The sequence below is a fragment of the Aotus nancymaae genome, unplaced genomic scaffold, assembly GCF_030222135.1.
Source record: "Aotus nancymaae isolate 86718 unplaced genomic scaffold, 86718_ANA_hifiasm-v0.15.2.pri h1tg000029l, whole genome shotgun sequence".
Lineage (NCBI taxonomy): Eukaryota > Metazoa > Chordata > Mammalia > Primates > Aotidae > Aotus > Aotus nancymaae.
Genome location: NW_026988442.1, coordinates 94,174,306 through 94,202,008, shown reverse-complemented (window position 1 = coordinate 94,202,008; position 27,703 = coordinate 94,174,306).

Here is a 27,703-nt window from a genome sequence, read left to right as displayed (position 1 = left end):
ATATTTTGTTCAAAAGAGAAAACCAAATTTTACATTGGTCTAGTGTATTATTGTTAAGGCTAGTGTCAATAAAAGCTTATAAACAAATGTATCTAGTTTGTGTGTGTGTGTGTGTGTGTGTGTGTGTGTGTTTTGAGACAGAGTTTCACTCTGTCACCAGGCTTGATTGCAGTGGCACAATCTCAGCTCACTGCAATCTTTGCCTCCTGGATTCAAGTGATTCTTGTACCTCAGCCTCCCAAGTAGCTGGGTCTACCAGCACACACCACCTAGCTAATTTTTGTATTTTTAGTAGAGATGGTGTTCACTGTGTTGACCAGGATGGTCTCAATCTCTTGACCTCATGATCTGCCCACCTTGGCCTCCCAAAGTGCTGGGATTACAGGTGCAAGCCACCATGCCTGGCCCAGATGTATCTAGTTTTAATCAGTTTGACCATGAGGTATGATTTCAATAAAATTTTTATAAACTTTTGTAATTTTCTGTTAAAGAGCAGATCAATGCTCCAAGAAAATCCTGTTATTGTAACACAGGAGCCCTGATGATGGTCTCGCATCAATGTGCTTCTGATATTAATGTTTAATTTATAGAAAAACTTAGAACTAATTTTATCCCTCAAAATTGGCCCTTACAATCTCTTGTGCCCACCTTTTATGTAATAGTCCCTGGGCCTAGAGGGATTGAATGGTTTTAATTTCTGGCCCTGTGTCTCACAAAAGCAGCTGACTTTGATTGTCATCTTCTCCTGGGTCGGAAGATGACGTTTTCAGAAAGATTAGTGCTCAAGATTTAGCAGGAGTAGGTAGGTGCATTTTTCCGACCCAGGAGTCAAGCCCTGTAACTTAACAGCACAAGGATTAGTTAATATGACATTTATACTGCAGAAAGTCCTACCATTTTCTCTATCATGTCACAAATTAAAACACTGCAATTTGGTGTCCAGTAGTTACCCTCTGCAGCAATTCAAATTACTGTACTGAAGTGCTTAGGTTACTCCTCACATATAGCTAATTGCTAGCATTCTAGTGACAGAACTGTGACCAAAAGCATCAACTACGTACTAGGCCCTATGCCAGACTTGTCAAAGTAAGACAACTAACTTTTTTCTGCACCATTTAAAAAATTGTAAAAGCAAATATCACTCTTGGAAATTCAGTATGAAAATAAATAATCTCCTTTCATTTAAATATGATACAGCAAAACAGGAAGAAAGTGAGAGTAGGCATACAGTAATTTCTTCTTAGCTATTTTTAAAGGGTATCATCCTCGAAAATATTTCTAAGATTGGTTTCTAGATATAGTACTGACAACTGGATTAGGGAACTTTAATCACTAGAATCTTCAAACCAGTGTTAACACTTGTACAAATTTTGTTTTCAAGTACGTACATGAAGGCCCAACAGTGATAGGCTTGAGATAAAAAAATCACTAGAAAGTCTCAAATTTTTTTAATTTGCATTTTAGGTTTTGGGATACATGTGAAGAACATACAAGATTGTTGCATAGGTGCATACGTGGCAGTGTGATTTGCTGCCTTCCTCCCCTTCACCTATATCTGGCATTTCTCCCCATGCTATCTCTCCCTAACTCCCCACCCCCTGCTGTCCCTCCCCTATTTCCCCCCAACAGACCCCAGTGTGTGATGCTCCCCTCCCTGTGTCCATGTGTTCCCATTGTTCAACACCTGCCTATGAGTGAGAACATGTGAAATTTGATTTTGTGTTCTTGTGTCAGTTTGCTGAGAATGATGGTTTCCAGGTTCATCCATGTACCTACAAAGGACACGAACTCGTCGTTTTTGGTGGCTGCATAATATTCCATGGTGTATATGTGCCACATTTTCCCTGTCCAGTCTATCATCAATGGGCATTTGGGTTGGTTCCATGTCTTTGCTATTGTAAACTGTGCTGCTATGAACATTCATGTGCATGTGTCCTTATAGTAGAACGATTTATAATCCTTTGGATATATACCCAGTATTGGGATTGCTGGGTCAAATGGAATTTCTATTTCTAGGTCCTTGAGGAATCTCCACACTGTCTTCCACAATAGTTGTACTAATTTACACTCCCACCAACAGTGTAAAAGTGTTCCTATTTCTCCACATCCTCTCCAGCATCTGTTGTCTCCAGATTTTTTAATGATTGCCATTCTAACTGGCGTGAGATGGTATCTCAATGTATTTTTGTTACTACTTAATTCAAGTGAATGACACTTAATTTTAATAACAGTCAACACAACTAACAAAGTTTGAGAGAAATCCCAATCCCTATGATTTCTTTTTATTTATTTATGTTATTGCACTTTAGGTTCTGGGGAACATGTGAAGAAGATGCAGGATTGTCGCACAGGTACATACATGGCAATGTGGTTTGCTGCCTCCATCCCCATCACCTATATCTGGCATTTCTCCCCATGTTATCCCTCTCCGACTCCGCACTCCCCCTGTCCCTCTCCTAGTCCGTCCCAACAGATCCCAGTGTGTAGTGCTCCCCTCCCTGTGTCCATATGTTCTCATTGTTCAACACCTGCCTATGAGTGAGAACATGTGGTGTTTGATTTTCTGTTCTTGTGTCAGTTTGCTGAGAATGATGGTTTCCAGGTTTATCCATGTCCCTACAAAGGACAGGAACACTTCGTTTTTTATGGCTGCAGAGTATTCCATGGTGTATGTGTGCCACATTTTCCCTGTTCAGTCTATCATCAGTGGGCATTTGGGTTGGTTCCAGGTCTTTACTATTGTAAACTGTGCTGCAATGAACATACGTGTGCATGTGTCTTTATAATAGAATGATTTATAATTCTTTGGATATGTACCCAGTAATGGGATTGCTGGGTCAAATGGAATTTCTATTTCTAGGTCCTTGAGGAATCTCCACACTGTCTTCCACAATGGTTGAACTAATTTACACTCCCAAGAACAGTGTAAAAGTGTTCCCATTTCTCCACATCCTTTCCAGCATCTGTTGTCTCTAGATTTTTTAATGATTGCCACTCTAACTGGTATGAGATGGTATCTCAATGTGGTTTTGATTTGCATTTCTCTAATGAACTGTGATGTTGAGCATTTTTTCATGTGTTTGTTGGCTTCATGTATGTCTTCTTCTGAAAAGTGTCTGTTCATATCCTTCAGCCACTTTTGAATGGGTTTGTTTGTTTTTTTCTTGAAAATCTGTTTTAGTTCTTTGTGGATTCTGGATATTAGCCCTTTGTAAGATGAGTAGATTACAAAATTTTTTTCCCATTCTGTTGGTTGCAGGTTCACTCTAATGATAGTTTCTTTTGTTGTACAGAAGCTCTGGAGTTTAATTAGGTCCCATTGGTCTATTTTGGCTTTTGTTGCTATTGCTTTTGGTGTTTTAGTCATGAAGTCCTTGCCTATGCCTATGTCCTGAACGGTTTTGCCTAGGTTTTCTTCTAGGGTTTTTATGGTGTTAGGTCTTATGTTTAAGTCTTTAATCCATCTGGAGTTAATTTTAGTGTAAGGTGTCAGGAAGGGGTCCAGTTTCTGCTTTCTGCATGTGGTGAGCCAGTTTTCCCAATGCCATTTATTAAACAGGGAATTCTTTCCCCATTGCTTGTTTTTGTCAGGTTTGTCAAAGATCAGATGTTGTAGATGTGTGGCGTTGCCTCAGAAGCCTCTATTCTGTTCCATTGCTCTATATCTCTGTTTTGGTAACAGTACCATGCTGTTTTGATTACTGTAGCCTTGTAGTATAGTTTGAAGTCAGGTGGTGTGATGCCTCCAGCTTTGTTCTTTTTGCTTACAATTAACTTGGCTCTTGCAGGCTCTCTTTTGGTTCCATATGAAGTTTAAAGTGGCTTTTTCCAGTTCTGTGAAGAGGGTCACAGGTAGTTTGATGGGGATAGTCTTGAGTCTGTAAATTACTTTGGGCAGTATGGCCATTTCCATGATATTGATTCTTCCTCACCACAAGCATGGAATGTTTCTCCATCTGTTTGTGTCTTCTCTTATTTCATTGTACAGTAGTTTGCAGTTCTCCTTGAAGAGGTCCTTTACATCCTTTGTTAGTTGTATTCCTAGGTATCTTAGTCTCTTAGTAGCAATTGTGAATGGTAGTTCGTTCTTGATTTGGCTCTCTTTAAGTCTGTTATTGGTGTATAGGAATGCTTGTGATTTCTGCACATTGATTTTGTATCCTGAGACTTTATTGAAGTTGCTTATCAGTTTCAGGAGATTTTGAGCAGAGACGATGGGGTCTTCTAAATATACAATCATGTCGTCTGCAAATAGAGACAATTTGACTTCCTCCTTTCATAATTGAATACGCTTTATTTCTTTTTTCTTGCCTGATGGCTGTGTTTAGAACTTCCAATACTATATTGAATAGGAGTGGTGAGAGAGGGCATCCTTGTCTAGTGCCAGATTTCAAAGGGAATACTTCCAGTTATTGCCATTCAGTATGATATTGACTGTGGGTTTGTCGTAAATAGCTTTTATTATTTTGAGACACGTTCTGCTGATACCTAGTTTATTGAGAGTTTTTAGCATAAAGGGCTGTTGAATTTTGTTGAAGACCTTTTCTGCATCTATTGAGATAATCATGTGGTTTTTGTCTTTGGTTCTGTTTATGTGGTGAATTATGTTTATAGACTTAAGTATGTTGAACCAGCCTTGCATCCCCGGGATGAAGCTTACTTGATCATGATGGATAAGCTTTTTGATGTGTTGTTGCAGTTGGTTTGCCAGTATTTTATTGAAGATTTTTGCTTCTATGCTTATCATGGATATTGGCCTGAAGTTTTCTTTTCTTGTTGAGTCTCTGCCAGGTTTTGGTATTTGGTGTCATAATAAGATTTGGGAAGAATTCTCTCTTTTTGGATTGTTTGGAATAGTTTCAGGAGTGATACCAGTTCCTCTTTGTATGTCTGGTAGAATCTGGCTGTGAACCCATCTGGACCTGGGCTTTTTTTGGTCGGTAAGTCTTTGTCACAAACAAAGACCATTCTGTTTGAACTGACCTTACAGTTTTATAACCTTCTGAGCCAAATCCTGACGCCTCAAAATGCCCATCAAAAACAAACATAAAACCCAGACAAAAATGTATGCTGACAATTCTGAAGACATTTCTATTCTTATTTGACTAATAATTTTAAAGCCACCTTGTTTATTAAAGATTTACTTAAGTTATGTGAACTTGAAAGATACTTTGAACTCCATTTATGGGCACTGTGTTATTTATAAGCCAATTTGGTAGGCATACCCTATAACAGAACAAATGTACATATACATAAACATATCTGTGTATACATACACACAAAGATCTGATAGCTTTTACCTTGGAACTCTAGCCGTGAGATAGTAATACAAACTCATCAGTCTATATGCATGTTCACAGGCCTATACTTTGTCTGCCTTGATATGTAAAATACAGTGAAGACTGTGAACCAAAATTTTAAGTAAAGCAGTTTCTAGAACAGTTCTATTTTTAAAGGTCAAACCACTCCAGGGATAAACAGCACTACAGAAGAGCATTACATACGAAACAGGTCTGATCCTGCTTAGAATAGCAGCATAAAAGCCTGTGTACATGAAACTCCATCCCACTTTCCCATTCAGCAGCAAACTCCAGATTCCACTGAATTTGGGGCCAAACAATATTACAAAGATGATCAGTTTATTGAATTCTAATTTCCCGTGACTATATCAACACACAGTCACCAGAACACAATCCAGCTGCTGCAGCAGCAAACAAGCCCCAAGTGTCCAAACTGAAACAGCTGGGGGGCTTCCTTCCACTCTCCGTGGTTGAGCTTAATCAACCCAAAAACAAAAATTCCTTTGGAATTTTTCAAATTGAGAGGTGCTAATCCTGATGTCTGGTACCCACAAAAGACACACTCATCCAGACACACAACACACAACAAACAAGCCCCCAAGGGTGTCCAAACCGAAAGTCAGGATGCTTTCCTCTCAGTAAGTTGGGCTTGTTCAACCTACCAATGAAAATGCCTTTAAAATTTTTCCAAATTGAGAGGAGTAGATCCTGCTGCCTGGCCCACAAAGGACACTCACCTATATGAATGCAGATGTCAAATTTCAAAGGCTGTTCTTGCTGGGCGGTCAGAAACATAGTTGGGACCAGCAGCAGTGGGGCCAGAGAGCCTGAAATACATCTCCAACCAAAATGGGTAGGCAGCTGCATAGGAAGGCTTCTGAGACTCCCAGCACCCTGCAGCTGAGCCAGAAGCAATGCATTCCCAGTAAGGTAACCAAATTCTGTGACTGACACACCAGGGATTTGGTCTAGGTCCTGCTGTTTGCCACACAGAAAGTCAATAATGAAGACAAGTATTGCCGAGGAAGAAGGTTTTAGTTGGGTGCTGCAGCTAAGACAACGGGAGCAGTCTCACACCAATCTTCCTGACTAACTAAAATTAGGAGTTTATATAGCAGGGAAGAAATGGAACCATGCATGGAGAAACAGAAGTTAGAAAGGAGTAAGAAAGAGGAGTTTATCAACAGAAAGCATGTTGCTGGTTAGTCATGATGGGTGAGGGGTTCGGCTAAATGCAGTGATGAGTTTCAGCCTCTTGATACTATCTGGAAGGCCTGATGGTTGGTTTCCTGAGTAAAGGAGTCACTCAGATAAAACAAATGTAACTTTCTCATGCTTTAAGACTGGGAGGACCAATTTCTATGTTTATTCAAATAAACCATAAACATCAGCTCTATGGGACAATTAGATCAGTCTCATTATTATAGTATCTGCTATATTACTATTGATAAGTCACACAAACATCCAAAGCTCCAATTTTGTCATTTATTTATTTATTGATGTATTTCACCATTTTAAACTTAACCATACACATACGGCTGAGCCCTCTGCAAGGAGCTAGACTATAAAGGAAAATAAGGTAAACAAATAAAACACAGCTCATATCTTGAAGAAGTTCCCAATGTAGTAAATCCGACAACAGAAATATGTTCAACATGTTTTGGAATCACATGGGAAAAAGTAACCAGCATTCCCTGAGGAAGGCAGGACTAACTTCACAGGAGAGGGTTTGGTCAGGGTCTTCAAAGATAGGCATCTTCTAGAAGAATGAAGACACCCTGGGCTACCATATACATAGAAGACACTGTGAAAAGGGAAGAATATGCTATGTACAGAGATGAGGAAGTAATCCAGCCTGCTATGGATCTAGACATGTGCCATGGTTGTGTGTGTGTGTGTGTGTGTGTGTGTAAGTTGACTATATTATCACACTTTACCCCTAAATTAGGTTTTTCCTGCAAATAAGAACATTCTTACATCACCAAAATACTATTACCATTATCATACCTTTAAAAAGTGACCATCACTCTCTAATATAAACTAATAGCTACACCTCATCTAATTTTTTTCAGTTTTCCAAATACATCCTTTTATAGTTGTTTACTTTCAAACCAGGATCCAATCAAAACTTGTACATTGCATTTTAATGTCTTGTATCTTTAATCTCATTTAATCTGTAGTAGCAAGTTTTTTACTTTTTATTCAGGTCTGCTCTTTATAATAAAATTGGACCATTTATTGTGGAATGCACATATTTTATATTTTTCTGATTGTTTTAGTGAGTAATCTACCTCTTCTTCCACGATCCCCTGTATTTACAGAAAAAGTTAGTCTAGAGGCTTGGTTCTATTCAGGTTACATATTTTTGGCACTTTTTTTACAGTTGGTGTTGTGACCATATTGTATCACGTTAGTATCAGTCTTACCTTGGTTTGTCCCACTGTAAGCGATGCTTGGTTAATTATTTGATTAATATGTTGACAATAAGATATTCCTTTATTGAAAATACACACTTTGATATTATACAAATACATATTACTTTATTGATATTTAAATACATTTTTGGCATTTATTAATAATCCTAGCCTGATGTTGAAAACATACTTTTTTTTAACTTTTATCATTCTATCTATAGTTATTAGCTGGTATTTTTCTATAAAGAAGAGCCTTCCTACATCAACTAAAAATAAATTACATTCGCTCAAAAAAGATCACATAAATGCTTATTGTTTTCCTTTTAATTATCAATTTTAGGAGTAAAGAATTATAAGTACTTGCAATAGTGGAAAACCTGTTTTTCTTCTTTCTTTGTTTTTGAATGTTATTATGGATTAATAACTTCTAGTTAATATGTTATTTTATTTATTTACTTGAGATGGAATTTTGCTCTTGTTGCCCAGCCTGGAGTGCAATGGTATGATCTCAGCTCACTGCAACCTCTGCCTCCTGGGTTCAAGTGATTCTCCTGCTTCAGCCTTTCAAGTAGCTGGAATTAAAGACATGTGCCACCACACCCAGCTTATTGTTAAATTTTTAGTAAAGATGGGTTTCTCCATGTTGGTCAGGCTGGTCTTGAACTCCTGACCTCACATGATCCGCCTCTCTCAACCTCCCAAAGTGCTGGGATTATAGGCGTGAGCCAAGCCCAGCCAATATGTTATCTTTTAAGAGATATTTTTCAAAAGTTGTAGATTTCTTTTAAAACTCAAATTACTTCAGATTTGGCAAATGGAAGCGTTTTCAATCTGGCCCCTATGTCCTGTTGACATGCACCTATTAGTCCTTGAATATTTCCTTGTTTTCCTGCACAGGGTCTCTCGAATTCTCTTTGCACTTTACTTGCCCAAGATGTTCAAAGAGCCATTTCTTCCGAGAGCCCTGTTTCCTCTTAACACAATGTTTGGTTTAGAAACGAAGCTAGCTACTAAGGCTGTTCAGGCTACCCACTGTTGTTGTGGTGTTATTGCTTCTAGCCCCTTTTAAAAGACAGAGGTAAGAAGATTACATTATTTTGGTGAGTAGGGCTGTGTGTGTGTGTGTGTGTTTGTGTGCGTGCACATGCACATTCACATACGAAAACTCAAGATAGAATGATAAAATAGGTTGTTAAGAGGGCCTGGATGGGAAATAAACACATTAATCAACACAGTACAACTGAAATAAATAGATATATATATAAGAACATGTGAAAGTATTCTATAAACTTTCATGTGTCCAGGTGGCAAACAGTGGCATGGTTAGCATGTAGCTCCCACTTAGAAAGACAAAATAGTGTGTAGAGGTCCATACTGGAAACTTTTGTCCGAGAAACAACACAGAAACATAACAGAAAAATTGAATGAAACCACAGACCTTTTGAAGAAAGTATCAAGCAGCATCCTAAACTGTGAACAAGATGAAAAACTTCCCACAGGAGACATTGAACCTGCTCACACACCCAGCACATCACTCCTACAAACAGCAGCTGAGAAAGTCACTGCACAAACATTCTTTATATCTAAGGAACTGATATGGAGTCTTTGCAACTGAAAGCATCCAGAGCCAAGGCTAGGTGAAAATAAACCATAAGCATTATAGTCACATCCTCAAGGGGGGAAAAAAGAAAAAATCAAGAAAATCCAATTAAATAAAAAAATGTTTAAATAATTAGAAGAAATAGTCTATTCAAATGAGAAGGAACCAGAAAAAATAATTCTGGCAATATGAAAAAACAGGGTTCTGTAATACCCCAGAAAGATCACACTAACCCAAGCAGTATACCCAAACAAAGATGTAATTATTAAAATACCAGAAATAATTCAAAAGACTGATTACTAAGGAGATACAAAAATTACACAAAGAAATTTTCTAAATGATTTAGGAAATGAATAAAAAGTTTTCCAAAAAGATAGATATTTTAAAGAAAAAAACAATGAGAACTTCTGGAAATGAAAGATGCATTCAGGAAACTACACAATGCAGTGGAAAGTTCTAACAGAGTAGCCCAAGTAGAAGAAACGATCGTAAAGCTCAAACACAAAGCTTCTGAATTAACTCAATCAGACAACGATGAAGAAAAAGGAATTAAAATAAATGAACAAAGTCACCAAGAAATTTAAGATTCTATAAAATGGCCAAACCTAATAATTATAGATGTTTCTTCTTCTGTAGGAGGAGAAAAATGAAAAGTTTGAAAAGCGTACTTGAGGGAATAATTGAGGAAAACATCCCTGGCCTTTTTCGAGATTTAAACACTGAAATACAAGAAGCAAAAAGAACGCCTTGGAGACTTATTGCAAAAAGGACATCACCAAGTCATATTATTGTCAGGCTATCTAAAGTCAATGTGAAGAAAAGAATGCTAAGAGCAGTGAGACAAAGGCAAGAGGTAATTCATAAAGGAAAACCTATCACACTAACAGCAAGGTTCTCAGCAGTAACCTTACAAGACAGAAGGGATTGGGTTCCTATCTTTATCTTCCTTAAACAGAAAAACCTTCAGCCAAGAATTTTGTACCCCCCAAAACTAAGTTTCATTTAAAAAAAAATCAATAAAAGTATTTATCAGGCAAGCACCTGCCAAGGGAATTTGTCAATACTAGCCCAGCCCTACAAGACATATTAAAAAGAGTTATAAATCTTAAAACAAGAGGTTGATACTCATCAGAATAGAAACTCCTGAAAGCACAAAATTCACAGGATGTATAAAAACAATAACACAATGAAAAAAACAAACTCACAAAGTTTATTTGCATCATCTCCCACAACAAGTGGTAACTGTGAGAGCTACAAGATGAGATTTCAGTGGAGAGACAGAGCCAAACCACGTTGGCTGATGACATGGTTATACACCTAGAAAACCCTAAAGACTCATCCAAAAGCTCCTGGAACTGGTAAATGAATTCAGCAAAGTTTCAGGATACAAAATTATGTACACAAATCAGTAACTCGGCTATACGTCAACAGCAACCAAGCTGAGAATCAAATCAAGAACTCAATCCATTTTACAATATCTGAAAAAAAATAATTAAATACTTACGAATATACTTAACCAAGGAGGTAAAAAACCTCTAAAAGGAAAACTAAAAAGCACTGATGAAAAAATCATAGATGACACAGACAAATGGAAATATATTCCATGCTCAAAGATGGGTAGACTCAATATTGTAAAAATGACCATACTGCCAAAAGCAATCTATAAATTCAATGCAATTTCCATCAAAATACCACCGTCATTCTTCAAAGAACCAGGAAAAACAATCCTAAAATTCATATGGAACCAAAAAGGACCCACATAGCACAAACAAGACTAAGCAAAAAGAACAAATCTGGAGGCATCGCATTACTTAATTTCAAGCTATACTATAAAGCCGTAGTTAGTAAAACAGCATGGTACTGGTATCAAAATAGGCATATAGGCCAATGGAAGAGAATAGAGAACTCAGAAATAAAGCCAAACACTTACAGTCAACTGATCTTCAACAGAGCAAACAAAAACATAAAGTGGGGAAAGGACACCTTATTCAGCAAATGGTGCTGGAATAATTGGCAAACCACATGTAAAGAAAAAAACTGTATTCTCATTTCTCACCTTATACAAAAATCAACTCAAGATGGATCAAAGATTCAAATTTAAAACCTGAAACCATAAAATTCTAGAAGATAACATTGGAAAGACCCCTGACAGGGATGTGGTGAAAATGGAACACTTTCACATTGTTGTTGGGAATGTAAACTAGTACAACCACTATAGAAAACAGTATGGAGACTCTTTAAATAACTAAAAGTAGATCTACCATTTGATCCAGGAATTCTACTCCTGGATATCTACCCAGAGGAAAATAAGTCATTTTATATATATATATATAAAAAATACCTGCACACACATGTTTATAGCACCACAATTTGCAATTGCAAAGATATAAAACCAGCCCAAATACCAGTGGATAAAGAAAATTCAGTAATATCAATCAACCAGTGGATAAGAAAATTCAGTAAAGTCTTAGGTTCCATAATCAATGTACACAAATCAGTAACTCTGCTATCCACCAATAGGGACCAAGCTGATAATCAAATCAAGGACTCAATCCCTCTTACCAGAGCTACAAAAAATTAAAATACCTAGCAATATACTTAAACAAGAAGGTAATAGATCTCTACAAAGATAAATACAAAACGCTGCTGAAATAAATCATAGATGACACAAACAAATGAAAATACATTCCTTGCTCATGGATTGGAAGATTCAATGTCATGAAAATTACCATGCTGCTGAAAGCAATCTACAGATTCAATGCAATTTCTATCAACATATCAAAATCATTTGTAACAGAATTAGAACAAACAATCCTAAAATTAATATAGAAATAACAAAGAGCCCAATTAGCTAAAGCAATTCTAAGCAAAAAGAACAAATATGGAGGCATCACATTACTTAACTTTAAATTATACTACAAGTCTATAGTAACCAAAACAGCATGGTACTGGTATAAAAGTGGATATGTGGACCAGCGGAACAGAACAGAGGACTTAGAAATAAAGCCAAATACGCACAATCAACTGATCTTTTACAAAACATAAATTGGTGGCTCACACCTGTAATCCCAGCACTTTGGAAGGCTAAGGTGGGTGGATCACTTGAGTTCAGGAGTTTGAGACCAGCCTGACCAACATAGTGAAACCCCATCTCTACTAAAAAAATACAAAAATTAGCCAGGCATGGTGGCAGGCACCTGTAATCCCAACTACTCAAGAGGCTGAGGCACAAGAATCATTTGAACCCAGGAAGCAGAGGTTGCAGTGAGCTGAGATCATGCCATTGCACTCCAGCCTGGATGATAGAGCAAGACTCACCTCAAAAAAAAAAAAAAAATTGGGGGAAAGAAGTGCCTATTCAATAAATGGTGTGGGGAAAATTGGATAGCCACATATAGAAGAATGAAACTAGATACCTATCTCTTACAATATACAAAAACTGACTTCAGATGAATTAAAGACTTAAATCTAAGACCTGAAACCATAAAAATTCCAGTAGAAAAACCTTTTCTGGACATTGGCCTAGGCAAAAAAATTATGACTAAGACTCCAAAAGAAAATGCAACAAAAATGAAAATAAATAAGACTTAATTAAACTAAAAAATATTCTGCACAGCCAAAGAAATAATTATCAGAGTAAACAGACAACCTACAAAATGGGAGAAAGTATTTGCAAATTATGTGTCTAACAAAGGACTAGTATCAAAAATCTGCAGGGAACTCAAAGAACTCTGCAAGAAAAAAGCAAGTAATGTCATTATAAAGTGGGCAAAGGACATGAAGTAGCATTTCTCAAAAGAAGATATACAAATGATCAACAGACATATGAAAAAATGTTCAACATTCCTTATCACCAGGGAAATGCAAGTAAAAGCTACTATGAAATACCACCTTACCCTAGCCAGAATGGCCATTAATAAAAAGTCAATAAACAGTAGAAGTTGGCATGCATATGGTGAAAAAATAATGCTTGGACACTGCTGGCTGACACGTAAATTAGTACAACCTCTGTGGAAGACAGTATGTAGATTTCTCAAAAAATTGAAGTAGATCTACCATTCAATCCAGCAAACCCACTCTTGGGTATCTCCTCAAAAGACAAGAAGTCACTATATCAATAGGACAGCTGCACACATAGGTTTATCACAGCACAATTGACAATCAACCTAAGTGCTCATCAACTGATGAGTAAACAAAATGTGATGTATGTATTCCATGGAATACTATTTGGCATAAAAAACAATGAAATAATGTTTCTTTGCAGCAACTTGATGGAACAGAAGACCATTATTCTAAATGAAGTATCTCAGAATCAACAACCAAATGCCACATGTTGTCACCTACAAATGGGAGCTAAGCTATGGGTATGCAAAGGCATACGGGGTGGTATACTGGACACTGGAGACTCAGAAGGGGGAAGATTGGAGGGGAATAAAGGATTCAAAATTAATGGGGTACAATGTATACTACTAAGGAGACAGGTGCACTAAGATCATAGACTTCATCACTATACGATTCAAAGACCATTTGTATCCTTAAAGCTATTAAAATTTAGAAAAAATTTTTTAAAAAATTTAATGTATTTGAGAAATATACCAAACTTGACAAATACAACAAAATTGATATGGTGGCATTAACAATGGTCATAGAATACAGTTGAATTCATATCAAATTTTTTCATAGGAGACATGAGATTAATTCTCAGCTTTGGACACCTGCTGGCCTTATGAAATAGCTTTATGAACGGCTTTATGTCTCTGAGTCCTATCTGTTAAAGTGAATAATAATATTTGCCCTATTTGTGTGAAGTTCAATTAGACAAGGTATATGCATTTTGCAAAGTGTCAAGTATTATACAAATATAAGAAACTCTTATTATAATGTATTTCCTATGTCTTATATTACAAAGGGAAGTCCAGGACAGAGTAGACACATAATATTAGGAACAATGAATTGAACCAGCTGAGGAAAAGCAGGAAGAAAAGGGAGAGAAAACAATTATGATAAAAGGAAAAGAAGAGTTAAACTATACTAGATAAAAAGGAAGGGAGAAGTGCACATTTGGGGGATTCCCCGAGAATGTCTGGGTGTTAATCTACTTTCACGGGACAGGCCTGGCTGACCTGTGTTGGGCACCGTGCTGGCCCAGCTGGAATGCAGCAAGAGGGGACCTCAGACCATGCTCTCCACATGTGATTGCAGGTATGGGGACAAGTTGGCTTTTACTCTAGATGCAATGGGAGTGTTCCGGAAGAGGATCCATAACTTCTTCCCAGGAACCAGCAGGGCATCCAGACCTGAGCTGAGTGAATGGAAAAACAAAAACAAAAACACAACACAACGGAAGTCTTTGCGTTCATCTTTTAGGAGGTTGGCCTCTTTTTGAGAGTGTTGATGTGAATCGTAGAAGACAGATCAGCCCTTCTACCCACCTCCTGCTTAATCTACCCAGGACTCGGTGTGAGCTGAAGTGCCTCTCAATACCTTCCCGGGCTATCGGTCTCATGTGATTGATACACCACCTGAGACGCTGGGCGATACTTGCACATTTTCTGTTCAAAGGAGCCGTGGCTGTCTAGTGTGCTCTTTCTCTTTCAGAAGTTCAAGAGGCAATGCAGCCATAGCAAAATACAAATATCACAGTTATATTTCTCCTAAATGGCTGCTAAACTGGCAAAATATATGGATTAACTGAAGCAATATATGACAGGCAGGGCAGGGATGTTATTCCTGAGATAGAAAAAAAATCACGTGGTGAGCTTCATATTTTCACCCAACTTTCTGCCTGGGAAACTTTCTAAAAAATTTTTGTGTTTTCTGGCAGAGAGAACAGGAGCTGGGAAGAGGAAATGAAGGTTGGACCTTGAGGCTAACTAAAATGGCTGGAATTTATGAGACAGAGTGCAAGTGGGATGGAAGTTACATAGGAAAAGAGCTGCAGAAATCTAGGTAGGGGGCCTCTCAGTTCTTTTCTGAATACAAAACTGAGTGAGCAGACTGAAGCCTAAGAGACTGAGGGATGAATGAAAATTCTTGAGGTTTCCACGAATGGGAGATGCTGGAATCCGTACCCAGCAGAGTAGCGAGGCTTGGCTAAAAATGCCGAGCATCCAGTGGAGATCCCAGAGAGGCGGTGCCTCAGCAGGAAGCAGCTATCCAGAACCACCCTCCAGTGGAGATCCCAGAGAGGCAGTGCCTCAGCAGGACGGAGCTATCCAGAACCACCCTCCAGTGGAGATCCCAGAGAGGCGGTGCCTCAGCAGGAAGCAGCTATCCAGAACCCCACTCACTAGTCTGAACAAACTGCAGCAGGTTCAGGGTGAGTCTCCATGAAATGAACTGCCTGTCAGAAAAATCTCAGCACTCTTTCATGGGAGACTATACAAGAGAGATTCAAACTATGTCATCTGTAATGCCCATCATCCAATTAAGAAAATGGTGACTAGGGCTGGAATCAGGGCCAGGAAATGGGGGCACTGGTCTCAGGTGCCTATTTAATGGGCAGCCAGAAATACTGAGCGTTGAAGACAAAATAAATGTCTTCATTCAAAATTAATGCAAAAAATCAATGAGCAAAATATTACAATTTTAAATGAGATCAGGGTTGTTGCTTTTTCTTTTTGCCCCAGGCTCTAATTTGGCTCAACACAGAACTTCTAGGAATACAAAGAAAAAGAAAAAATGACTTTAAAAATTTTTTTAATCTCTTTAAAAGAAAGGTGGTTGTATGAAAGATAATAATGTATTTGAGATTTATAATATAGGTAGAAGTAAAAGGGATGGGAACAATAGTGAAAGAGAAGAATGAGGGAAATTGAATTATATTGCTCTGAAATTCTCACATCATATAATGAAGTAGTATAACATTAATTCAAAGTAGGCTGTGATCATTTAAAGACATATAGTGCAATCCCTAGCGCAATATGAAAAAAGTGAACAAAGCGGTATCACTAAAAACCAGTGGGGGAGATAAGATAGAATACGAAAATTGCTAGATTAATACAAAGGAAAGCAAAAAAAAGAGAGGAAAAAACAGTACAGGGAAGACCTCCACCCCAAATTCCAAACTCCTTCTGTACCTGCCCTATGTAATCTCCCGTTGATTGTGTGGAGAACCTATGAATCTGATGAGCTATCACCTCCATGATTATGTTACATTACATGACGAAAGAATTAAGATCCCTAGTCAGTCAATTTTGCATTGATCAAAAATTAGATTTTAAGTTAGTAATTCCAACCTAAAAACCTCACCATAGGAAACAATTCAAGAAAAAATAGCTGACTTTCTCCTGCTTTCCTGGAAGAAAACAGAGCCAAATTGTGAATGGTGTATTAGGTTCTGAGGGTGGCTTCTAGGAGCTGAGGGCAACCTTCAGTTGACAGCCATGAAGAAAACAGGAACCTCAGTCAAACAACACAAGACACTGAATTTTCTATGCAACCTGAATGATCTTGGAAGAGCCGCCAAACTCAGGATGGACCGTATTCCTGGCTAACATCTTGGTTTTAGGTTTGTAGGATTCCAATAAGAGAACCCAGATACCCTATGCCTGGACTTTGACCTAAATAAACTGAAATAATGGTTGTTGTTTTAACCTGCTAATTTTATAGGACTGTATTAGGTAGCAAAAGAAAAGTAATATGCAAACTGATTATAAGAAAACTAGAGCCACTATGTTTATGTTACACAAAATAGACTTCAGTACAAACCCCATTCCAATTGGGGGTTGCTAAGAAGGTATTGGAAAATCTCTGTACTTATCACTAAATGTTCAATCAACTCAACGTTGCTTTAAAATGTCTTTTAGTTATTTTTAAAACTATGAATTACAAAATAACACAATTAGAAGGATAAATTAACAAATCTATATTGAAGATACTTGATATTTCTTTCACTAGGATTGATTGAATAAATAGAAAAAAATTAAGAAAATCGATTTGAACAACACTTAAGAACCAACAGCATGATAGAACACTAAAACCAACAATTTAAAATTGCTCACCTATAATCCCAGCACTTTGGAAAACTGAGGCAGGATCACGAGGTCAGGAGATTGAGACCATCCTGGTTAACATGGTGAAACTCCATCTCTACTAAAAATACAAAAAAAAAAAAAAAAAAAAAAAAAATTAGCCAGGCATGGTGGCACATGCCTGTAGTCCCAACTACTCAGGAGGCTGAGGCAGGAGAGTCCTTTGAACCCGGGAGGTGGAGGTTACAGTGAGCTGAGATTGCACCACTGTCCTCCAGCCCGGGAGACAGAGTGAGACTCCATCTTAAAAAGTAAAAAACAGCCCATCAATGATAAACTGGACAGGGAAAATGTGGCACATATACACCATGGAATACTATGCAGCCATCAAAAATGATGAGTTCGTGTCCTTTGTAGGGACGTGGATGAACCTGGAAACCATCATTCTCAGTAAACTGACACAAGAACAGAAAATCAAACACTGCATGTTCTCACTCATAGGTGGGTGTTGAACAATGAGAACACATGGACACAGGGAGGGGAGCACTACACACTGGGGTCTGTCAGGGAGAAATAGGGAAGGGACAGCAGGGGATGGGTAGTTGGGGAGAGATAGCATGGGGAGAAATGCCAGATATAGGTGAAGGGGAGGAAGGCAGCAAATCACACTGCCATGTGTGTACCTATGCAACAATCTCGCATGTCCTTCACATGTACCCCAAAACCTAAAATGCGATAAAAAAAATAAACTCCAAAACTAATTAAGATTAAGAAAAAGTAAAAAACAAAAAACAAACAAACAAAAAACATTCTTTTCAAGAGCATTCACTAAGAGAACATAAACTTCCAGTTACAGTTGTCCCTCAGTATCCACAGGAAATTGGTTACAGGATTCTCCATGCCAAAATCCACAGATGCTCAAGTCCCTGTTATAAAATGACTTTGTATTCACATACAACCTATGCACACCCTCCCACATACTCCAAATCGTCTCTACATCTCTACTTGCAATACTTAATATGATGTAAATAATATGTAAATAACTGTTGCACTGTACCGTTTTTCTATTTGTATGATTTTAATTGTTGACTTGTTTATGTATTTGTTTTTAAACTTTACTTATTTATTTGTTTTTTAATATTTTTGATTTGTGACTGTTTGTATCTGTGGATGTGGAATGCTGGGATCCAGAGGGCCGACTGCATACTTCTAGATAGATGGGTAGCTCCCGCTGGAACCAAAACATCACGGAGAGTAAGTTTTAAAAATTGAAAATGTCCCAAAAAATCATCCAAAGGCACTGGAGAGTGAGAAAATCAGACTGGTTGTGGAAGAAAGCTGACATATGGAAAAATGGAACCACACACAGAGCAATTAATCATGCTGCTTTCATAGCTTTTGGTCCAAAAGTAAAGTGAAATCAGCACCATGCTTGGCAGCTAAATCTCGCAAAATTTCCACTGGAAAGAGAAGACAGAGGTCACAACAACTATAATTGCTGGAAAGTGAGGCAGAAATTACAGAAAAAGAGAGCAAGCGTGAAGGAGACTCAAATTCTGTGCATAAACTCGACCCAGCCTCGAGCTCACTCCTGGCTTGTACAGGCATGAGGCAGACAGCAACTAAGGATAAAAGAACACCAGTAAAATTTCAGCCACTTTCCAGGAGAAGACTTGAAGTTCAAGTTGAAACAAGTTAGTTGCCTTAAAAATTCCACAAAGTATTATTGAAAAAAGTAAATATCAATACTTCCCAGTTATTTCTAAATAAAATACAATCATTAATAGGATGCCATCTGGATTTATTTTTAATAAAAACTGTTTCTAGTATCAATAGAAATAAAAAGGCACCAGAATAGTCAAACCAACACTGAAAAATAAAAACAAACGAGAAAATTCACACTTCACAACTTCAGAACTTCCTCTAAAGCCACGGTGATAACGACAGTGTGGTGCTGGCAAAGGAGGAGTGTGGAGATCAGTGGAATACCATTAAGAGCATGGAAATAAACTCTTCGTTTACGGTGAACTTTTAAAATAAATGTGCCAACACAATTTAATGGGAAAAAATGGTCCTCTCAATAACAGATGCTTGTGTTGTGTTGTTTATAAACAAGCAATACATAATATTTATTTTTTCTTTTATTTATTTAATTTTAATTTTTTTTCTCTCTCGTTTTTTTTTTTTTTTTTTTTGGATGGAGTTTCATTCTTGTTGCCCAGGCTGGAGAGCAATGGTGCAATCACGGCTCACTGCAACCTCCATCTCCTAGGTTCAGGTTCAACCTATTATCCTGCCTTAGTCTCCCAAGTAGCTGGGATTACAGGAGTGTGCCACCACACCCAATTATTTTTTTGTATTTTTAGTAGAGACGGGGTTTCACCATGTTGGCCAGGCTGGTCTCGAACTCCTGGGAGTAAGTGATACACCTGCCTTAGACTCCCAAAGTGCTGGGATTACAGGGATGAGCCACTGTTTCTGGTCTCAATAAATTATATTTATAATAAACACATACTATTTATAAAAAACACAACAATCATAAATAGTACAAACAGAAAAACAATACAGTGTAACAACTATTTACATAGCATTTACATTGTATTAGGTATTACAAGTAATCTAGAGATGATTGCAAGTATACTCATAAACATATTCCCTAATATTTACATTCAAGATCATTCATTTGTACCCATTGCTAATAGTATACGAAAAAATTAACTCAAAATGGACCATAGACCTAAAGGTAAAAACTAAAGCTATAAATGTCTTAGAAAAAAAATAGGAGTAAATACTCATGATCTTGAATTAGGTAATGGAATCTTAGAAGTGACCAAATAAAATAAAATATAGAGAGAAATTTGGACTTCATAAAAAACTGCGCTACAAATGACATCACAAAGAGAGTAAAAAGATAGCTCACAGGATAGGATATTTGTAAATGACATATTTGATAAGGGGATTGTATCCAGAATATATGAAGATTTTTTAGAAATCAGTAAGAAAAATAACTTAAAAAAACTGAAAACCAAAACAGGGGTAGTATTTGCCTAATGATAGAGGCAGCAATAAAGGGATTAAAGTGAAAGTCTAGAAATAGACTCACAGATACATGGGCAACTGACTTTTGGCAAAGGTACCAAGACAATTTAAAAGGATAGTCTTTTCAGTAAGTGCAGCTGATCATCCATAAGATAAACAAACAAACAAACCCACCTTGACCCTTACTTTACACTTTACACAGACATTAACCTGAAATGAATCATGAACCTAAGTGTAAATCCCCAAAACAAAATACTTCTAAAAGAAAACAGAGGAACATCTCTCTGGCATTAATGTGGGCAAATTATTTAATTGCATTAAAACATTATGTACAATAAAACAAATTGGGTGCTGTTCGTGTCCCTGTAAAGTTTGTACATTGAAACCTAATTCCCAGAGTGTTAGTAGGAGAAAGGTTTGGGAGGTGACGAAGTCATGTGGGTGAGCCATCAGGAATGGCACTGCTCTCATGAAAGAGGTCCCAGAGAGCCAGCTTGCCTCCGCCACCCTGCAAGGTTGCAACAGGAAGGCGCTATCTGTGAACCTGAGGGCCCTCGGCAGACACTGAATTTGCCAGCGCCTCAGTCCTGGACTGCGCAGGTCTGCAACTGTCAGCAATACATTTATGTTGTTTATAAGCCACTCCATTCATGTTATTTTGTGTTGTAACAACCCAAACAGACCAAGACAGTTGCCTTTCATCAATTAAAAGCTTATTTGAAGGATTATTTTTTATTGTGGTTTGTTCTCTCTTGTATGTATTATTTAAGGTATACAACGTGACGTTCTGACATATATATATAAATATATAGTGAAATTATTACTATAGTCAAACAAATTAACATATCCATGATGCTACACAGTTCCTTTTTGGTTTGTATGTGTGGGTAAAGTTTGTCAAATCTACTGTCTTAGTAAATTTCTAGTATATGATGCAATATTATTAATGATAGTCCTCGTGCTGTACATTATTATTATTATTAGTTTTATTTTATTATTATTTTTTAGACTGAGTCTCCCTCTGTTGCCCTGGCTGGAGTGCGGTGGTGCCATCTCGACTCACTACAACCTCCACCTCCCAGGTTCAAGCGATTGTCCTGCCTCAGCCTCCTGAGTAGCTGGGACTACAGACATGTGCCACCACATCCTGGTAATTATCATGCTGTACATTGAATGTCTAGATTTATTTATTATACGAAACTGAAATTTTGTACCCTTTGACCTCCATCTTCAGTGCCCTCCCACCTCGACCCCAAATAACCACTGTTTTGCTCTGTTTCTATGTATTTGAGTTCTTCTTTCCTCTTCTTTTCCTCTCTTTTAGATTTTACATAAAAGTGAAATCATATAGTATTTTTCTGTGTCTGGTTTATCTCACCTAGCATAATGTGACAGGCACTCTTAAGAACCTTAAAGGTAAGCTAGTTTTGTAGAAAGTATTTGCAAGACCACATAGTTGATAAAGATTCATGTTCAGAATATATAAAGAACTCTTCCAATTCAATAAGAAAATCACAACCATTCAATAAAAATAGCAAAGATTTGAATAGACTGTTAACTAAAAGATATATAGATGGCAAATAATAACATGAAATGAGTCTCAAAGTTACTATTTGCCAGGGAAACGTAAATTAAAATAGCATATGATAGAACATACCACTACATGCCTCCTAGATGACTAAATCTTGGAAGATGAACAATATCAAATGCTAGTGAGGATTCATGGAAACTGCAATTCTTTCTTTTTAATTGTACTTTGGGCTCTGGGGCACATGTGCACATCCTGCATCCTGCAGGACTGTTGCATAGGTATATACATGCCATGGTGGTTTGCTGCCTCCATCACCACCACACTGTCGCCTACATCAGGCATTTATCCAGGTGTTATCCCTCCCCATCCTCCCCGCCTCCTGCTGTCCCTCCTCTCCCCTCCACCCCCCACCTAGCCCAGTGAGTGCTGTTCTCTTCCCTGTGCCCAAGTGTTCACATTGTTCATCACCTGCCTATGAGTGCAGACATGAGGTGTTTGGTTTTCTGTTCTTGTGTCACTTTGCTGAGAATGATGGTTTCTAGATTCATCCATGTCTCTATAAAGGACACGAACTCATTGGTTTTTTTTATAGCTGCATAGTATTCCACGGTGTATATGTGCCACATTTTCTTTGTCCAGTCTATCATCGATGGGCATTTGGGTTGGTTCCACGTCTTTGCTATTGTAAACTGTGCTGCAATGAACATACCTGTGCATGTGTCTTTATAGTAGGACGATTCATAATCCTTTGGATATATGCCCAGTAATGGGATTGCTGGGTCAAATGGAATTTCTATCTCTAGATCCTTGAAAAATCTCCACACTGTCTTCCATAATGGTTAAACTAATTTACACTCCCACCAACAGTGTAAAAGTGTTCCTATTTCTCCACATCCTCTCCAGCATCTGTTGCCTCCACATTTTCTAATGATTACCATTCTAACTGGTGCAAGATGGTATCTCAATGTGGTTTTGATTTGCATTTCTCTAATAGTCAGTGATGATGAGCATTTTTTCATATGTTTGCTGGCTGCATAAATGTCTTCTTTTGAAAAGTATCTGTTCATATCCTTCACCCACTTTTTGTCAGATGGGTAGATTGCAAAAATTTTTTCCTATTCTGTTGGTTGCTGGTTCACTCTATTGGTTGTTTCTTTTGCAATGCAGAAGCTCTGGAGTTCAATTAGATCCCGTTTGTCTATTTTGGCTTTTGTTGCCATTGCTTTTGGTTCTTATGCGTTGCTGATGAGAATGCAAAACAGTACAACTATTTGGAAAACAACTTAGCTTTTTTTTTTTTTTTTTGAGTTGGAGTTTTTGCTCTTGTTGCCCAGGTTGGAGTGCAGTGGCGCAATCTCAGCTCACTGCAACTTCTGCCTCCTGGGTTCAAGAGATTCTCCTGCCTCAGCCTCCCAAGTGGGTGGGATTATAGGCACATGCCACCACACCTGGCTAGTTTTTTTTCATTTTTAGTAGAGATAGGGTTTCACCATGTTGGTCAGGCTAGTCTTGAACTCCAGACTTCAGGTAATCTGCCTGCCTTTGCTTCCCAAAAACCCAAAGAGCTGAGATTAGAGGCATGAGCCACGACGCCCAGCCAAATTTTTAAAAATAAAGTTAAAATTTACACTTATCACATGTTCAAAATATCTCCCTCCCAGATACTTAACCTAGAGAACCAGAAAACATCTGTCCATTAAAGATCTCTATGCAAATATTTATTAAGAAGTTTATAACATCCCAAGAGTACATTGGAACCCCATGAATGTACTTTGCTTCTTGAATACGGAAACAAATTGTAGTGTGTCTATGCATACACTGGAATACTATTCATCAATTAAAAGTGCACACTATTGATATCTGAACAATATAGATGAATTGGAAGAGTATCCCATTGAGTGAAGGAAGACAGAAACGAAAGATCACATTCTCTTTGAACACATTTGTCTAAAGTTCAAAGGAAGGCAGAAGCATCTTCGGGAATAGAAACAAGACTGGTAGTTGCCTTATAGGAAGTGGCTGAGATTGAATGGTAAGAGGGCACGATGTGGGAACTTACTATGTAGTTAAACTTTTTAATTATAATAGCTTCTTAATTGGTTGTGGATTATAGAGGTACATGCACTTGTCAAAACACATAAAACTATGCACTTTAAATGCTAATGTCTCTGTGTATCATAGGCATATCCTATTTTACTGTATTTCACAGATATCATGCTTTTCAAATTAAAGGTGTGTGGCAACTCAGCTGACCAAGGCTATGAGGGCCATTTTTCCAATACCATGAGCTCACTCTGTGTCTCAGTGTCACGTTTTGGTAATTCTGCCAATATTTCTAAGCTTTCATTATTCTCGTATCTGTTATGGTGATCAGTGCTCTCTGATGTTACTGTTGTAATTCTTTTGGGGTGCCACGAATCATGCCCATGTGACATGGTGGACTTGGTTGATGACTGCTTCACCAACCATCCAATCCTCTGTTCCTCTCTCTCCTAGGGCTTTGCTATTCCCTGAAGCACAGCAATGTGGCAATTAGGCTTATAACCTATAACCCTACAATGGCCTCTACATGTTCAAGGGCCGGAAGAGTCACAGGTCTCAGTGAGCAGACCCTGTCAAAAGCCGAAAGGGACTGAAAGAGAGGCCTCTTGTGCCAAAGTTAGCCAACTTATGAATGTAAAGGAAAAGCTCTTGAAGGAAATTGAAAGCGCTACTCCAGTGAACCCAGGAAAGACAAGAAAGTGAAGCAACCCTGTTGCTGAGAAGAAGGAAGTTTGAGCAGTCTGGATAGAGGACCGACCCGGCCACAACATTCCCTGAAGCCGAAGTCTCATCCAGAGCAAGGCCCTCAACATCAAGACAGGACCCTCCACCAGCAAAAAGGTTACGACTTGCTGAATGCCCAGAAGATTGTTAGCATTTTTGAGCGATAAAATACTTTTAGCTAAGCTAGGTGCATCGGCATTTTAGGTATAATGCTGCTGCACATTTAATAGACTACAGAATAGTGTAAATAAAACTTTTATATGCAGTAGGAAGCCAATGACTTTATGTGACTTGCTTTAATGTGATATTAGCTTTATGGCGGCGGTCTGGAACGCCCACCATATCTCCGAGTTATGCCTGAACCTCCACTAAAACGAAAACGCTCCAAAGAGAAGACTGACTTTATCACTGTAATTACAAGTAAACTTGCATGTACGTGAAATTGCATTACATGCTTAGTCTTAAGAAACAATTTTTTTTAAGCTAAAAATAAAATCACAGCAGAGTTTAGCCTGGGATTGAACACATTTCTTCACAAGTGCAAATACCAGATTGCTTGAAGTGCCATTTTCCACTGGGTACCAGCCTGTGTGCAGGGCCTGCTAGAGCTGGGGGACGCCCGCGTTGTGGCCTAGCTCCCACTCCCTGGGTGGGATAGCTGCGTTAGGCAGGACACCTTGAAAGGCCTCCACAGTGACTCCTTTGGGATGCTTATCAGTGGGAACACCTCGGGGAATTGTTTCACCCCACTCATCTTTCCAACGTGCTTGGAGAAAATGACAAAGACCTTCTCGAGGGCCCTAGGAGCCCACAGCCATCTTGGAGGAGCACAGGAGGAAGGGAGGAAAGAGTTTCTCAGATTTCCAAGGAGAGCCTTAGGCGGGCAGCCACCGTTAATACAGTAAATTACATGACGTGGAAATGAGTTCTCCAGCTATGGGAGGTAGGAGAGAGGGTCCTTCATGGAATCCTAACCCTGCACTCGCAGAGGCAGGGACCAGGGCTTTTTCATCCGTCTGATGCAGACTGGCCTTCTGGGCAGCAGCGATGGATTGCCTGCAGCGCCTTCAGAGTGGCAGGGACTCAGAGGCCTTTTAATGAGTACTCAGAGGCCTTTCAGTGAGAACCTGACCTAAGGAGTGGCTTAGATCTTGTTCATGGCATGATGGGAAATAAACAAATAAGTGATTGAACTAATGCACGGCCACCAAAACAGAGCAAAGTTGGTCTTCGCTGGCTTCCTGTCTCCCTTCGTAGTTATCATTCCATATTTCAGCCCAGGTGTCACATCCAGCCACCGTTCCATAAACAAGTCATTCATGTCTCTTTCCCCTTCCCCACCCCGTCTTTCAGCGTCTGTGAAATGGAGCTGCACCTCACCTGGGTTCAGACCTATTAAAGATGCTCTTCACAATAGTCATCGAGTTCAGCGGTGTGACGCAGTCACTATCCTACTACTACTGACTTAAAGCAATTATGTTGTAGTATTCCACATAATATAATTAGTGTCATGACCATCTCCCACCATGCTTTGCTGCCCGGGTCAACAGAAGGCGCAGATAAAGCCCTCAGTCAATGTCAGCCGTGGTCTGCAAACCCCGTGGAGGCAGGGATTGTGGTCTGTTTTGCTCACTGAGGTAGTTCCAGTGCTAGGCATGCTTAGTAAATAGCAACTTAGTACAGGAGTCCCCCTCACCTGCAGGAGATACCTTTCAAGACCCCTGGGGAGGCCTAAAGCTACAGATAGTGCTAAATCCTATATATACTATTTTTTCCTGTATATATACACCCACGATAAAGCTTAATTTCTAAATCGAGCACGGTAAGAGATGAACAGTAGCTAATAATAAAACAGAACAATCACAACAACACGCCAACATCGCTAATTTTGCACGTTGGGGCCACTATTAAGGAAAATAAGGGTGACTTGAACACAGGCACCACAATAGCACAATAGCGGATCTGATAACAAAGAGCACTAGTTGGTGAGTGACAGCAGGCGGCGTCTGCAGCACAGACAGACTGGCAAAGGCATGATCCACACTCCGGGTGGATGGAGGGGAGCTATCTGATATGTAATTACACTACTCAGAATGGTGCACAGTTTAAAAACTATGAATTGTTTATTTCTGAAATTTTCCATCGAGTATTTTCCGACCATGGTGGACTGTGAGTAACTGCAAACCATGGACAGCGAAACTGTAGAAACGGCAGATAAAGGGGATTACGGCGCTGGGGTCCCCCCTCAAAGCCCCTCAAATCTATTCATAAATTGTTTTAAAAACTACTTTTAGCCTTACCAATGTGGTGAAACCCTGTCTCTATTAAAAATACAAAAATGTAGCCAGGCGTGGTGGCGGGTGCCTGTAGTCCCAGCTACTAGGGAGGCTGAGGCAGGAGAATCACTTGAACCCAGGAGGCAGAGGTTGCAGTGAGCCGAGATCGCACTACTGTACTCCCGCCTGGGTGACAGAGTGAGACTCCATCTCAAAAAATAAATAAATAAATAAAAGAAAAGAAAAGAAAGAAAAAAGAACTACTTTTGACAAGTATGAGTTGTTACTGTTTTGTGAAGACCTTGGAGTTATTAACATAAAAATTCAAAAATTCTGTACATTCCCTCTCCCTGAGTAAAGTCCGAGGTCAAATCAAAAATTTCTTTTAAAAAATAATGCCATAAAACAGAACATGAAGTGAATGCAAACCACTAATGGCACCAGAGAGCCGACGTGTTTCCCGGGGACATGCTGTGGCGCAGAGGAGCCTGGGAGCTGTGGCTTATGGCTGGTGGAGGCTTTCCTGTGTGTCTGCAGGGACCTCATCGCGGAATTTTCTCCTCGAGGTTCTCCTGACAGTAAAGGAAGTGGCGGTTTTATCCTTTTAAAAAGCTGCTTCTCTGAAGTGTGCAGTTCACTCCCGTATACATCTCAGATGATGTTAATATAAAAATAACACATTTCTCACATTTCTTTGAGTAAGATAGACTCACCGGAGAGGAGTATCACATCTCACCTGTGACTCTGCACCTCCGGAGCACCTCGCCTCTCATCTAGAGGAAAGTGCAGGCCTAAGGACTTAAG